The 16657-nt window shown below is 38.9% G+C and overlaps 1 pseudogene; it reads right to left on the reverse strand.

The window, feature by feature from the left end:
• Positions 1-10357: 10357 nt before the first annotated feature.
• On the reverse strand, positions 10358-11361 carry LOC110570137 (annotated as a pseudogene).
• Positions 11362-16657: the final 5296 nt, after the last annotated feature.

Genomic DNA, 16657 nt, shown 5'->3' on the forward strand with positions numbered 1-16657 from the left:
CTCTCTTTTTTTTTTCAAGGGTTTTTTTAAAAATTTTTTTATTATGTTAATCACCATACATTATATCATTAGTTTTTGATGTAGTGTTCCATGATTCATTGTTTGCTTATAACACCCAGTGCTCCATTCAGTATGTGCCCTCCTTAATACCCATCACCAGGCTAACCCATCCCCCCTACCCCTCTCCCCTCTAGAATCCTCAGTTTGTTTCTCAGAGTCCATTGTCTCTCATGGTTCGTCTCCCCCTCTGAATTCCCCCCCCTTCATTTTTCCCTTCCTACTATCTTCTTATTTTGTTTTAACATATAATGTGTTATTTGTTTCAGAGGTACAGGTCTGTGATTCAACAGTCTTACACAATTCACAGAGCTCACCATAGCCCATACCCTCCCCAATGTCAAGTTTTTATTTAAATTCCAATTAGTTAACATACAATGTAATATTAGTTTCAAGTGTAGAATTTAGTGATTCAACATTTATGTACAACACCGGGCGTTCATCACAAGTGCTCTCCTTAATGCTCATCACCTATTTCCCCCATTCCCCTGCCCCCCTCCCCTCTGGTAACCATCAGTTTGTTCTCTATAGTTAAGGGTCTGTTTCTTGGTTTTCCTCTCTTCTCTCCCCCACCATGTTCATTTGTTTTGTTTCTTAAATTTCACATATGAGTGAAATCATATGGTATTTGTCTTTCTCCAACTGACTTATTTTGCTTAGCATAATACTCTCTAGCTCCATCCATGTCGTTGTAAATGAGAGGTTTCATTCTTTTTATGGTTGAGTAATATTCCGTTAGATATATATACCACAGCTTCTTTATCCATTCATCAGTTAGTGGACATCTGGGCTCTTTCCATAATTTCACTATTGTAGATAATGCTGTCATAAACATCAGGGTACATATATGCCTTTGAATTAGTATTTTTGTATCCTTTGGGTAAATACCTCATGGTGAAATTGTTGGATTATAGGGTAGTTTTATTTTTAACTTCTTGAGGAAACTCCAAATTGTTCTCCAGAGTGGCTGCACCAGTGTGCATTCCCACTAATAGTGTAAGAGGGTTTCTTTTCTCTGCATCCTGACCAACACCTGTTATATCCTGTGTTATTAATTTTAACTGTTCTGACTGGTGTGAAGTGATATCTCATTGTAGTTTTGATTTGTCTTTCCCTGATGGTGAGTGATGCTGAGCATCTTTTCATGTGTCTGTTGGCCATCTGTATGTCTTCTTTGAAAAACAGACACTTTCTTTGCAGTTTTCTAGGGAAATTTAGTTTCCTTCCTTCTTTACCTGGAAGGCTCCTGTGTCCCCAGTCCCTGGGGCAGCTTGCTGAAGTCTTACCCTTCTCCAAGACTTAATTCAAATGTCTCCCTTGTGAAGAGTTTCCAGGTCCCCCATCTATACACACATCCACATAGACATGCACACATAGACACCCACATGATTGTAGATTTAAAGTAGAATCAGGGTCTCCCTCAGTAACAAGACTAGATTAAATTAGAATCTAATTAGTACATCATTAATTCTTTAATATTATAAATCCACCAATTATAATTATTTGCTTACATGTCTCTCTTTTGCATAATTAGACCATGGCTTCTGAAGGGCAAAACTATATCTTCTCTCCAACTCTGATACTTATTATAGTGCCTAGGACTTACAAATGGTTTCATAAATGCTTGATGGATGAATGAATAAACTAATTCTCATCCTTCAAGAACCATAGCAGTTTCCTTTGCCTCAAGAAGGCTTGCAGGTTCATCTACGATAGGAATAAATTCTGTCTTCTCTGAGTTCTCATAACACTTTATTTATTCCTTGCTGTGGTTGTCATCACTAATTTTCCTGGATTTTAATTGAGTTTTCCCTATCATCTAGCTTATTAGGAAATGCCTTTAGTTATCTTTCCCCACATAGTACTGTGCTTTGAAAAATGTTCTTCTCAATGTTTGCTGAAATAAATTTATATATTTACAGTATTTTCCCAAATATATATCATTAAACAATGCAATGGTTTTTTGGCAGGGCAGAGATGATCTCAGATTCATTTTTATTTGCCTGGGACCAGAACATAACAAATGCCAAATAAACAGGTGTTATGAACATGAAAGGAGAGAATGACTGCTTAAGAAGCAAAGACTCTACTTTGTTCATCCATTGGCAACAATCTGGTCCTTGAGCAAACACCGGGAGTAAGAAAAGTCACAACCACTCAGTTTTAATAGCGAGACTCATTGTATACTTTTTCTTTCAGTGCTTAGGTATTCTTGGAAATAATGACTTCAGAAGGGATAATGGCAGGGGCCCCTGGGTGGCTCAGTTGGTTAAGCGACTGCCTTCGGCTCAGGTCATGATCCTGGAGTCCCGGGATCGAGTCCCACATCGGGCTCCCTGCTCAGCAGGGAGTCTGCTTCTCCCTCTGACCCTCCCCCTCTCATGCTCTCTCTCTCTCTCTCTCAAATAATAAATAAAATCTTTTAAAAAAAAGAAAGGATAATGGCAGAGTGTTGTTTGTTTTTTTTTTTAACTCAGAAGTTAAGGAAGTATTAACTTTTTGGTTTGCTGCCATATCCTCCAAAATGGTAACAACACTGCAAGCAGTTGGCAATAGGTGGAGTAGTCTCTTTCATGGTAGCTGATTGAGAAGTTAAATGATGCTCTAAGCACATAAATCAATAGGCACATAGAAGAATAGGATCGCTCCAGTTGCTGAGAATAAAATCTTCAAAGATTTCATCACTCATGGTGATAGTAATAGCTCCATTTATTGAAAACTTTTATACACCATCTTTGTGTTAACCTCTTCACATATATTCTCATTTTCTTCTCCTGACTTCCTCTAGACCAAGTTATCATTACCCTCTTTCTACAGAGGAGAAAAGTGAGGCTTAGAAGTGTTCATTGGTTTACCCAACATTATGTAGCTATCCTGCTTTATCACAGGATTCAATTCAATTCTGATAGAAAATCAGGGTAGAAAAAAATCTTTATTGACTTTCTTTCAGGGGCTTATTGTATCTACTAAGTGATCTATACATGTCTCTATGACTTAAAAGCAGAATTTTATTACCCCAGTTCATCAGAAGCACAGGTAAAAATTAGAAAACTTAACTCTTCATTACCTGGGAAGGGGGACATCAGACCACACAGTAAACTATCCACAAGGCAAAACAATCTCAACCAAGACTTTTACCAAAGCTAACCAATGTAATTGGCCTATTGAATTCTACTCCTTTTCTTCTCTCACAGTCCTGTGTCTCTGAGCATACACATGAGTAATATACATCATTGTGAAAATGTTGCGCCATAAATAAGACACATATCTCAAAGTGACTGGTTTCACTTCAGGAATTCAGCTACTTCTGTTGAGGAAACTCAGTTTGGCAAAGCAGAGTTTCTTTTAATCTTTTACATCCCCTGACTCTGCAGCTTCACATTAACTGTTTGCTCTTGAGAAACTCAGTCTCTCCCTGCTTCTTTCCCACATCAGCAAAATTGGCCCATCCATCACCAGCATAGGACTTTAAAATATTGAACGATAAAAATGCTCATGGACTGACTGTAGGGACAAGTAGGTGTCTCCATAAATATGGGAATACAGGCCATCCATGTAGTATTATCCAGAGAATCTGCCTACATCAGTGTGAAGTTGTAAATAAAGTTAATAGTTACATAAGATGATTTATCATTTGGATTATGAAAAGCAAGCCTTCTAAAACACTCTCCAGACCTGCTGTCCTGACAGAAGCAGCCATAACAACAGAAAAAAAAACTTCCATAAGACACAGCTGGCCAAACCCATTACAAGCCATAATGTCAGCTGTCACAATGATTGCTTCCTCAAATTGACCTCTTCTGACCTAGCAGCTTTCAACTTTCTCTTCTTGGCTCTTTAAGATACTTGTTAATCACCAGATGTGCTTTATATAAACATGTGGTTTATACTTTAAACCAGAAATAAAGGGAAAAGACTGTGTCTATTATGACCCACCAAGGTGCCCTGATCCTAAAGTCAAGTGCAAGAAAGCATCTAGGAGATTTGAGAAACAGAATAAAAATGTTGGAAGGAAGCACTTTAAAGACAGGAATGGGTTAATAAGAGGCTCTGGGAGCTAATTTCAGAAATTTCTCACTGTAGGTGACATAAGAGATGCACTTTTGTTTGCACATATTTATAATACACAACCAAATCTAAATATTTCTTTACTTCCTCCTCTAATTTTCACCTAGGTATTCTAATTTAGACTAAGTGAGGGCATTTCTCATTTCCTTTTGCCTAGTCTTTCTGCTCAGTTATTATTATAAGCAGAAACAACAAAAAATTATTTTTCCATCATTTGGCATTTTAGCCTAAATTATTATTATTATTATTTTAAACTCAGATGGCTTAATAGAGAGATTTTATTCACTATATACAGGATTCTCTAATGAAAGTAGGTTGGTCACTAGCTGGGTGACCCGACTGACACCAAAACCAAGGGCAGCTCAGGGACGCCCCCCCCCCAAAAGGAATGTACTATTGATAAAACTTTTATGCTGAATTGTCATGCACAATATTGAAAAATCAGTTGGATCAATTCAGACAGACCCTAATACCTATTAAAGCAAAATTCCAGGTTCTATTAATATGAAAATTCAGTGTAAAAGTTTTATCTTTAGCACATTCTTTTTTTGTTGTTTTGGCTCAGTTTTATTGCTTGTGTTTGCTTTTAAAATATTTTATAAAGAATTGGGTACTCTTTCATAAATATTTTTAGAGAGATACTGGCTTGTACTAGGAATATCGATATAAATGTGACCTGCTTCCAGCCTTTAGGAGTTCAGAATATTCATACACAGATACTTTCAGTGGTATTGTTAAGTTCAACGACCCATGGGAGCGAAGAGATGGTGTGGAAAGTGTTAACTACCAAAATATTCAAAGAAGACTACAGAAGAGGGGCGCCTGGGTGGCTCAGTTGGTTAAACGTCTGCCTTCAGCTCAGGTCATGATCCCAGGGTCCTGGGATCGAGCCCTTCATTGGGCTCCCTGCTCAGTGGGGAGTCTGCTTTTCCCTCTCCCACTCCCCCTGCATGTGTTCCCTCTGCCTGCCACTCCCCCTGCTTGTTCACGCCTTCTCTCTCTGATAAATAAATAAAATCTTAAAAAAAAAAGACTACAGAAGAGGAGATAATAGAACTAGGAATTAAAATTTCCAGTTTGAAAGGGATAGAAGATAAGCTAAGAAAAGCAATTAACACGAAGTCGCAGAGATACATGGTCTTTTCAAGGAAAAGTGAGAAGCTTGGTTGGGGTTAGGATGTGAAAACATCAAGTTTTTTAAGAACAGACCAATGTGTAATAAATTTGCAGAGGTGATGGGTATTAAGGAGGGCACGTGCTTTGATGAGCACTGGGTGTTATATGCACCTAATGAATCGTTGAACACTACATCAAAAACTAGTGATGTACTCTATGTTGGCTAATGGAACATAATTAAAACCAAAATAAAAGGACTTAAAAATAGTAGAGATCAAAATCGATTCAAATCATGTAGAGGTAGGTGTCATTTAAATCATGGAAAGTAGGATTAGAGACTGCAATTGGTCTCAGTGTAACATAGGGAGGAAGATTATGCTTATAAATACATGAGTTTTGGGTGAGGAGGCATAGTAGGAGAAAATCACTTGTGGCAGTTGGAAATTCAGGGCTGCAGTTGGTAAAAGCTCATGTAGTTTGTATTTAGTGTCAGCAAAGATGCCTGTTAGCTCAGTGTCTCTGAGAGACCATATAACATTTCTCTGTAAACTATATAATAAACATGACTTATTTGGTGTGAAATATATTCTAATGTCATAACTCTAACAAATTAAGTTAGCACTTACAATGCAACACGTATTTTCTTTCAGCATACGAGATTTATTACACAAGAGAGCACAACTAATAAAGGTGCTGTGTGTAATGGCCAGACCCTGAATCGTTTATGGGACTCTCATGGGTTTGGTCCCCTGTATCGCAGGCAACCTCAGACTAGGTCATCAGAGCATAGAAAGCACAGGTCATACTTTATTCCTAGACACTTCCAAATGCACAATGAAAGCCTGAAGAAAAACAACTCCTTCTGACGTGAGAGTCAGCTGCTATGCATCATCGCACATTTTTCTATTCTTGGTCCTTAGGAGGACACTACTGCTGTTTTCCCAGATGCTGGCACAGAAAAGAACCAGAAGACTTTCTTGGTTTTCCCTCCATTCTGTCATACTTCCATGGTCAGATTCTCCACTTGCTTGCTCCTTCCAGCAATTTTCTAAAGTCACACTATTTGATACAAGGTAAAAAACTACGTTTATTCCAGTTATTGTTTCAGGCAATTTCCTTATATGATTTATTCCTGGCAGTAATGAACAGGTGTTATTATCTCTGTTTTTTCCACCTGGAAAAAAAAAAGAAATTTAGTAACCTGCCAAAGGTCACCTTCTAGTGAGTAGAAGAGGGATCTGGTAAAAATGTATGGAGCATGGATATAGCCTAGGAGCTGGTTTTGAACCAAGGAAAAACAAAGCAACTGTAATTTGTTCATTGACCCTGAGACTAACCATCTCTTTTTCACCTTAAAAGCCTTCTTTATTCAGCATTAATAAGTCAAGTTTGTGTATTAGGAACTAGAGCCAACCTAGGTCCTAGATTTGAAGGCAGTTTGCTCTTGATGCCCACCCACAATTCTGTTTAGAAACTCTTACCCTAAGCCCTTGGTTTCTTTGCTTCCTGCTGCTCCTAGATTCCCCTGGGCCCACTTTGGTGTCAATTACAAACCAGTAAAGGAATCCTTACTAGGATAGAATCATGTTTACAGCCAACGATCAAATGTATGCACCTGTCACATCTATGTAAAGAACATCTAATTAGTTTCCATTTATTCAATCAGTGAATATTAACTAAGTGCCTACTGTATTTCAGGGCTGGTGCTAGACACTGTGGAGGCACTGGTTAAAAAAAAAAAAAAAAAAAAAAGAACAGTTCCTGCTCCCAATGAGGACTTTAAGGAGCTTGAAGTACATGAAGAGAGATAAATAAACTAATTATTGAAATATGATGTGAGGAGTAGAACGTTGGGGTAAGAACAGAGTGCTGGTGGAATAGATGGGAAGAATATAAAATCCAACCTTGGTTGGTCAGGAAAAATTCACCAGGGAAATAAAATCAAGGCTAAGTCCTTAAAGAGAGTAGAAGATAAGGCAGTGGGTGGAGGTTTTGAGGTGGGGACAACACTCAACAAAGTCCAAAATGCTGTAGAGGGGCCTGGTACATTTAGGAACTAAATAAATAATAGAATAGAGCTATAAGGGGCCCCAATTTTTAAAGATCATGTATGTGGTGCTAGTAAGTTTGTACATTATTCTGGGAGAAATGAGAAATTCTTAAAACTTCAGAAAAGTGCCAAGATTATTTCTATGCTTTGGAAATATCTCTCTGGCTGCAGCATGGGGAAATGATGTGAAGAAGAGGTGACTTTAGCTACACAGTGAATACATTTGGTGAGCGAAGCTGAGGGTTGGTGGGAGCAACAAGGCTGGGGGCAGCAAGAAAGATTAGAATAAGCCATAACATAAGGGCGCTTGAACTAATTTAGCTGCAATGAGGAAAGAGACAAATGGGCAGATTTGAGGACATTAAATAGAGGCAGAATTGGCTTATGTGACTATAATGACAGAAGGGGCAGGTCATCCAGGATGATTCCCAGGTTGGTGGCCAGGGCATGGGGAGCCCCAGGGAAGAAGCAGGCTTTGCGAAGCCGGTTATGAGTGAGGTTAAGTTGACTGTGATGTCCTGCCAGGTGTTGGCTATAGAGGTGGGAAGTCCAAATAGGAGAGAGACTTGGAAGTCCTTAGCATGTGGATGTCAATTTAAGCCACATAATCCACAACCAGTATGTTATGCAAAAGGGATCAGTTAAATTTCTGGAGAACATCAAAAGGAATAATTAGGTGAAGATCTTGCAAACGTGGATGTACTGGAGATTGCCTTTTAGATATCTTCAGTTCAATTTGAAGTTGGTCAACCCCCATCACCCAAAAAGCCTATTTAAATAGTTTAGTGACTCTTTATGTCCACTAAAGAAATCCATGATGTTTCTTTATTATTTTCCATGGTTAATTAAATATAAAATATGCAAATGAAGGACACTTTTAAAGACATAAAAGTTAATCATTGTTTATTATACTTATGCATCATATAAGACAATTGGCTAGTTTTGATTTCAAGTACAATTTCGCTTTTATATTATTAAAAATAATAATTTAGTTCTATAATTTCATTCCTATCAAAATTGGCTAAGAGTTAACCCTTATTCAAGGTATTGGCTTTTAACTTTGACATGAAAGTTGACATTTTGGAGCCAAACTCAAATTCTATAATGAAAAGTCTCTGCAGTCTGGATTACGGATATCTATTTTGAAATACTATATATATCCCTCCTCCTTTAAAAAGAATAGGGGAGGATCTGGATGCATTTTAGCAAAAGGCTTCTTTAAAACACCTTGTGATATAGAAATAAAAATAGAAATCAGACCTCAGAAGGGGATAAAAAGGTAACACATCAAATATAAGAGTCAGTACCCAAACATCACACTTGAGCTGGAACACCAGATTAGACAGGGCAAAAGTCAAATCACTGTAGAATTTCTCAGTACACTTAAACTCAAGTATAATCTGTAAGTAAGCCTTACTAAAATTATGGTGATGATTTATAAAATTCACCCTAATGATCCTAACTGAAAGGAAATATTAGTATTTTGCCATACTTTAAAAACATTTTACATTTTCATTCCCTGAATTTAGTAATATCATCTAAAGAAATTTCAAGCATTTTCTAACATCTGGTTATTATTTAGTTGTTTATTTGGCATTTTTTTAACAATCACCTAATAGGGTCTTTCATTGGGGTCTTTGGTTCATATTTCTCACTCAGGGGTCACATGATCATTTTAATCCACTAGTAATTACATTGAGACAATCCTTGAGTTAACAGGTTAATGAAAATATAAATATAAATAATTCAGGGTTTCCAGAAAGGGGCTGGTTATTTGCCAGGAAGGATAAAATTGGTCACCTCTAGTTTTATCAACAAACGTGATAGATACTTATGAGAACATAGGGTTATTAATTAAACGTGTACTTCATTGACTGTACATATAATAATGGCAGTACTCATGCATGAAGACTTCTCAAGTTCAGAAAACCTCCCCTCTTATTTGTAATGATTTTCTGTTTTATGATGGTTCTCTTCTTATAGTATTTGAATCTGACATTTGGCAGGAACTTTTTGTTTTCCTTTTGCCATTACATACTTAATGAAATAAATAACCCACTGATTTCATAACTTGACATTATTTAAATTCTTTTTCTTTTCTTTTTACCTAAAACCCTTTTTTGGTTTAAAGTGGAATTTGGAAATCAACATTCTTATGTCATTACATAAATCTATGATTACTATGGATGACCCCATTCATATGAAATTTCAACTACCTCTCATCATCACTGTAATAATATAAAATCTATTTGAAGCCTCATATTCTCTCCTGATAAGTGTAATTTATATATACAACAACTCACTGGATACTGCCATTTGGAGATCCTGGAGAAGTCTCAAACTCAGTATGTTTCAGACTGAGCCTTTCCCACACCCATTCCTCCTCGTTTAATGTTACCAAGATCTCCTCATCACTCAAGCCAGAAATCACAAGATACCTAGAATTTTCCTCCTTTTCTCTCATAAAAAATCAGTCAGGAGTCATGGTGAATCTATTTCTGAAATATTGTTGGAATCTGCCCCATCTTCTCCACCCCTACTGGCACTGCTTAATTCAGAACCACTTGCCAGAATTGCCAAAATAGCCTCCTTCATATTATATCTGCTTCTAATGTTACCCCACAAGTCCTTTCTTTATGGTGCTACCAGCATTACACTTTTAAACTGAAATTTAAAAACTTGAAAAAAGAAATATATAAATAAAAAATAAAGTGAAAATTTAGTCATGTCATTCCTGTTTAAACTCCCAAAGTCATTCCCTCTTTCTCAGTATAAAACCCAGATGATTCTTCTTCTTCTTCTTCTTCTTCTTCTTCTTCTTCTTCTTCTTCTTTTTCTTCTTCTTCTTTTGGCTGGATACAGTATACTTTATTGATATACTTTATTGATGGTACATGACAAGGTAGGGCTCCCCAGCCCCTTCCTTTCTTCAGAGGGTCTGGGATGGAAACTGGAGGTCGGGAGATTCTCAGTGTATTGGAGGATGAGTTGGGGCAAGAAATCTCCAGTAGCTGAGGGCCTCTCTCTTCCTCTTGCTCTCACTGGTGCTCATGGTCTAGGGGGCTCTTACTCCTTGGAGGTCATGTGGACTGTAACGTCCACCACCTGGTTGCTGTAGCCCTCTTCATAGTCATACCAGGAAATGAGCTTGACAAAGTGGTCATTGAGAGCAATGCCAGCCCCAGCATTGAAGGTGGAAGAGCAGGTGTCACTGTTAAAGTCACTGTTAGAGAAAATCTGGTCTTCAGTATAGCTCAGGATGCCTTTGAGGGGGCCCTCCGATGCCTGCTCACCACCTTCTTGATGTCATTGTATTTGACCACTTTCTCCAGGCGGCAGGTCCGATTCATGACTGACACATTGGGATTAGGATCATGGAAGGCCATGCCAGTGAGCTTCCCATTCAGCTCAGAGATTACCTTGCCTACAGCCTTGGCAGTGCCAGTAGAAGCAGGGATGATGTTCTGGGCAGCCTCTGGGCCATCACACCACAGCTTCTCAGAGGAGCCATCCAAGGTCTTCTGGGTGGCAGTGATGGCATGACCTGTGGTCATGAGTCCCTCCACAATGCCAAAGTTGTCATGGATGACCTTGACTAGAGGGGCCAGCAGTTGATGGTGCAGGAGGCATTGCTGGATATCTTGAAGGAGTTGTCATACTTCTCATGATTCACACCCACTACATATATGGGGGCATCAGCAGAAGGGGCAGAGGTGAGGACCCTCCTGGCCCCACTCTTCATGTGAGCCCCAGCCTTCTCTATGGTGGTGAAAGCCCCAATAGACTCTATAACATTTTCAGCACCAGAATCACCCCATTTGATTTTGGTTGGATCTTGCTCCTGGAAGATGGAGATGGGCTTTCTATTGATGACAAGTTTCCTGTTCTCACCCTTGACGGTGCCGTGGAATTTGGCGTGAGTGGAATCATACGGGAACATGTAGACCATGTAGTTAAGGTCAATGAAGGAGTCACTGATGGCAACAATATCCACTTTACCAGAGTTAAAAAGCAGTCCTGGTGACCAGATGCCCAATAAGGCCAAACCCGTTTCCTCCGACCTTTACCATCCGGTCTCCGGGATGCAGCTGGCACTGCACCAGAAGATGCGGTGTCTGTCAAATGGGGAGAAGCAGAGAGCCTAAACCCAGATTCTTTAGTATGATTTACAAGACTGATAGAGCTCCTATGTACAAAATGTTTTCCATAATGGAATTATGTCCATGGAAGTCTTTTACTCGCAACCTCCCTTATGATATCATAACCTCCATAACCCAGCAACCAGAAGAGGTCATATGACTAGTTCTCAGCAAAAGCACAAGTGAACCGTGCTACTTGCTGGTTCAGACCTTAAAGAGAAAATGCTGGACATAGCACCCCAGCCTTGACACATAGTTTAGACTCTTAACATGAAAGCAATTTGGCCCCTGAGCCACTGTGTGAAAAAGAGCTCCTAGTGGATCTGTAACACCACCCTGGACTGGTATTAGAGGGAGAAATAAATCTTTGTTGTGTTTTGCTGTGTTTGAATACAAAAATGTGTATTAGATTTTGAGGCATATTTGTTACCATAGTTTAACCCCACCCCCATGCAATATACCCCAGTATAAAATACCTTTTATAATTCAATCCCTAATTATATGTACAACTTCATCTTTACCGATTTCCAACCTCTCATATGTATCCTAAGTTTTACCCTTACCAAACTACTTAAAATTCCATAGATAAGTCATGCTCACTCTTGCTTTTATACCTTTGTTTTTGCAGAGTCATACCCTTTCTTACCTTATCTTTTAAGATTGCAGCAGATATTGCTCCTCCAGAAAGTGTGTCGTTCTCTCTGGTATGGACTGAAGTGTGTTCCCCCTCCCCTAAATTCATAAGTTGCAGCCCTAATCCTCAGTACCTCAGAATGTGACTGTGTTTGGAGATAGGGAGTTTATGGAAATAGTTGAGTTAAATGAGGTCTTTAGGGTAAACCCAGTCGGACTGGTGTACTTACGAGAAGAGGAGATTTGGGCGCACAGAGAGAAAACAGATACACTTACACCAAGAAAAGACCACGTGAGGACACAGCAAGAAGGAGGCTGCTGGCAAGCCAAGGAGAGAGGCCACAGGAAAAAGCAAACTTGCCAACGTGTTAATCTTGGAAGTCTCACCTCCAGAACTGTGAAAAAGTAAATTTCTGTTGTTTAAATCAACCATTCCACGGTATTTTGTTATGACAGCCCTAGTAAATTAGCAAATACTCCTTGAAGCAGGATGTTTGTTCCTCTGAAATTCGGGAACATTCTGAGATACCCCCTTTGAGCACTTATCATAGCTATTTTTCAATCACTGGTTTACTTGTCTGTCTCCCTAACTCTGTGAATCTTTGAGGAAAGCAACTTTGCCTCATTGATCTGCTTCATTAACCCCTGACGATATGTTAGAATATTTGTGGGAAGTGAATAATCATTCTTTAGAATGGATTAACTTTTTCTCCGCAACTTGCAGCTTCCCAGTAAGTAAGTAAGTAAGTAAATAAGTAGTTATTGGGGTTTTCTCTTGCTGTATATCCTCCCAACATATCCGGCCAGGCTGCCAAACATGCAGCATTGATTTCGATACTGGATTTCCTTATTGGAGGCTCTGCCTGGCCATTTTTTTATATTATTGTGTGATTATCACTTTGCATATTTACTAAGGTCCAGAAGATGAAGATGAGTTTTAGAGCAAGAACAAGATCTTCTTTCGGTAAAGTTGGTGGCGTTGTTGTAGTAGACTGCTTTTGGTATTTTATCCACATTGCAATAGCTTCTTTTTTCCAAGAGCTACCCCTTTATGCAGAGGTGGGCTTAATCCAGGCTGTGTACCACATTTGTTTGGACCAGAGTGGTCATCAGATCCAAGTCTGACAAATAAGATTGTATTTCATAAATTTTGAATTGAGAGTGAGATAAGGTATTTGGTCTTTTTTGAGTGGTTGAAACCAAGGAGATATAAATTCCAGAAGAGTTTATTGTGAGATAGTCATGTGCACTGAGAAACAGACATTTGGCAAAGAATGAGACATATCCCAAATACAGAAGTTGTGTAGAGAAAAATAAAGACTAAAACATGCTTACAAATACAGATAGAGAGATAAATCAGTAGAGAGAGAGATAGAGAGGGTAACGGGGAAAGCAGGTGTAATGCCAATTAATTTTGTTTCCTCATTTCAGTTCCTTGTGAGGTCCTGGTAACGTTCCTTGCTCTTGGATTCCATGAGGTTTTATAACAAATTCCATTTTGGCTTAAGCTAGTTTAAGATTGATTTCTGTTACTTGCAACAAAAGGGAACCTTGCTTGAATCAATTGGATAGTATGATTAACATTTGTAATTTTTCATCACCCAATTCATTCTTCTGAATTCTGGTAATAACACTTCAATTATCCTATCTGGAGTAACTTCCAGACCTTTCTTCAGGTCTGTAAGGTTCATTAGGGCCAACCTCAGGCCATAGTAATTAGTTCAAGAAGGGAAATGTGATCCAAACACCGGGTGAATATCTCCATCACCAATATTTGCTAGAACTATTAAGAAGCTGTGAGAAGTTGAAAAAAAATTTTTTTTTCTACTGGAGTTGCCTAACTAGTTAAGATGGCAGCCTGGAGCTTTTACTGGTCATCTTGCCACCATGAAAAGAGAACACTCCAGTGAATAAAACCAATGAAGAAGAAGGCAAAGCAAAAAATCCAGAAAAAACCAGATTGTCCATATGTCATCTGAGCACCAAGATCCCAGACCCTTCAGTTATTTCAGCAATAAGTGTCCTTTTCTAAAACCAGTCTGAGGTGCTTTTTGTTGTTGTTATTTACAACCAAAACATCCAGATAAGTCTGGCTGTAATTTCTCTACATATCTTTGAGTTGGTCAAGTTTTATTGTGTATTCCAAGTCTTATTATATAGACCAAATGCCTAACACTGTATCTGAAATACAGCAGATGCTCAAAAAAGTATCTGCTGGTACTGAATGAAGAAGACATATGCTACCTAGTGTGTCATTTTTGGATATGTTTTTTACAGTCTTACCTCTTCATTTGAATATTCTGTCAAGTCAGTGCTCTATCATCAGTGGATTTTAGTCAGAGAGATTAAATAAAAAGGCTTATTATTTAAATCCTTGCTATTTCTTGCCATCACAGCCAACATTTGTTCTCCAAATGCCAAATCCTAAGTGGTTTTTCCTTCTCCTCACTACCACCATCTTCATGAGAACTCCCCATCTGAACCAGTCTAGTAGCCTCTTGATTGATCCCTGTGTCTCTAGGCTCTTTTTTAAAAATTATTTATTTATTTATTTGAGAGAGAGAGAGAGAGAAAGAAAGAGAGCACAAGCAGGGGAGAGGGGCAGAGGGAGAGGGAGAAGCAGGCTTCCCACTGAGCAGGGTGTCTGACATGGGGCTCCATCCCAGGACCCTGGGATCATGACCTGAGCTGAAGGCAGGCTTAACCGACTGAGCCACCCAGGCGAACCTAGACTCTTTTTTCCCCAATCCACTGAACACAATGTAATGAGAAACATCTATTTAGTCATGGTTTCTGGCTGTGGTTGTTATACAAATTACAGATAATATATATAAGGGAACTAACACTGTGCCTGGCATATCGATTAATATTAAAATCTCTACCACTATGAAGACAGTACTAGAATATTAACAAGTACTGATTTTTTAGTACTAACTATATACCTGGTGCTTTATCTAATTTATCCTTTACATTAACTCTTTGAGGTACTTTTGCAGGTGAAAACCCCCAAACTCGGAGAGCTTCAATGACACATAGTTCGCTATTGGCTGATATTATATTCAAACCCAGGAAGCCTGACTTCAAAGTCTTTGCTTAATTTCCCTGTTATTTCTTGTATCTCTCTATGACACAATTTTTATGTTTTCTGAGCTGAAAAACAAATCAAACCTGGCCCCTTCTAACTTGGAGAGACTGATAACAATGAAACACAAAAGCTGATTTTTGAAAATGCACCCCGACACCCTGCTGCAGATCCTTCATTTAATGTTGTCCTTACAGCTTTGCAATTTTGTGAAAAGCAGCACATGAGAGATTTTGCTCTTGGCGTGGGATGTGGCCTTTACTACAAAATGCCTGATCTCTCATTCAGACTGCATCTCTGCCCACCAGGTGTGTGCCCGTGCATACGAAAACCAGAGAGAGTGACTCTAATAGATGAAATTGGGATGCTTTCCAAGGACTCGGAGTCATGGGACAACAGATCTTATACAACCTAATCTGACTTGATTTAGCATAAAAGTGTTGTTTTTTTAGAAAGCGTTGACACTCTCATCTACTGATGAGACTGAGCAGGTCTAGGTCTGTATTGTTACCTTTTGCTTCATGTTAAATTAAAAAGAGAAGATAGCGGGAGGGGAAGAATGAAGCGGGGGAAATCGGAGGGGTAGATGAACCATGAGAGATGATGGACTCTGAGAAACAGACTGAGGGTTCTAGAGGGAAGGGTGGTGGGAGGTTGGGTTGGCCTGGTGATGGGTATTGAGGAGGGCACATTCTGTATGGAGCACTGGGTGTTATGCACAAACAATGAATCATGGAACACTACATCTAAAACTAATGATGTAAAGTATGGGGATTAACATAAGAATAAAATAAATTAAAAAAATAAAATAAAAAAATAAAAATAAATAAAAAAAAAGAGAGACATCACAAAGCAGCAGTTCCTTCTTCACAGAAAGCTATCTTTATCTTTTAAAGTACTTGACTTACGGAAGTGCATGAAAAAACCCTGTAATGACCTTTTGAAGATCGCATGTCCTGTGTACGGGCTCGGGGCATTCGCGGAGATCTGGCCAGCACAGCCTGGGCACCTGGGTCTCTGCTTTCGTTTTCCTGTGTGAAGTTCCTACTTCCACTAGGACTGAGGCCCAGACCTGAGGCCCAGCGCCCTTGGCTGGGGTCCTGACTATTTTTGCTCCAGGAATCAGGTATGCGTGGTCACAGGTCTTATGTTTCAGGTCCTGCTACATTTTACTTTCATCCATTGATTTGCCCCTGTATGTCCTTGAGACATTTTCATTCCAAGTGTAACGACATAAGAAGGGTTTCAGTGACCAGAAGTAGCATGATAAATTAGAAAAGGAATAAACTCCCGGGTCCCAGACCTGGGTTTGCTTCCTTGCCTCGGTAGTATGTTCTTGGGCAAGTCGGTTATCTGCCGTATGACTTAGTTTCCTCACTGGTAAAAATGACGATAAGAATTGTGACTCTCAAGGCCATTGTTAGAATGGCACATGATATCATCTGTCGATATATCTAGCACCATGTTTAAGCTAAAGTAGATGCTTGACAAATTTATTTTCTCTCGCCTTCT

Source organism: Neomonachus schauinslandi, chromosome 4 (genome assembly GCF_002201575.2).
Source record: "Neomonachus schauinslandi chromosome 4, ASM220157v2, whole genome shotgun sequence".
Classification (NCBI taxonomy): domain Eukaryota; kingdom Metazoa; phylum Chordata; class Mammalia; order Carnivora; family Phocidae; genus Neomonachus; species Neomonachus schauinslandi.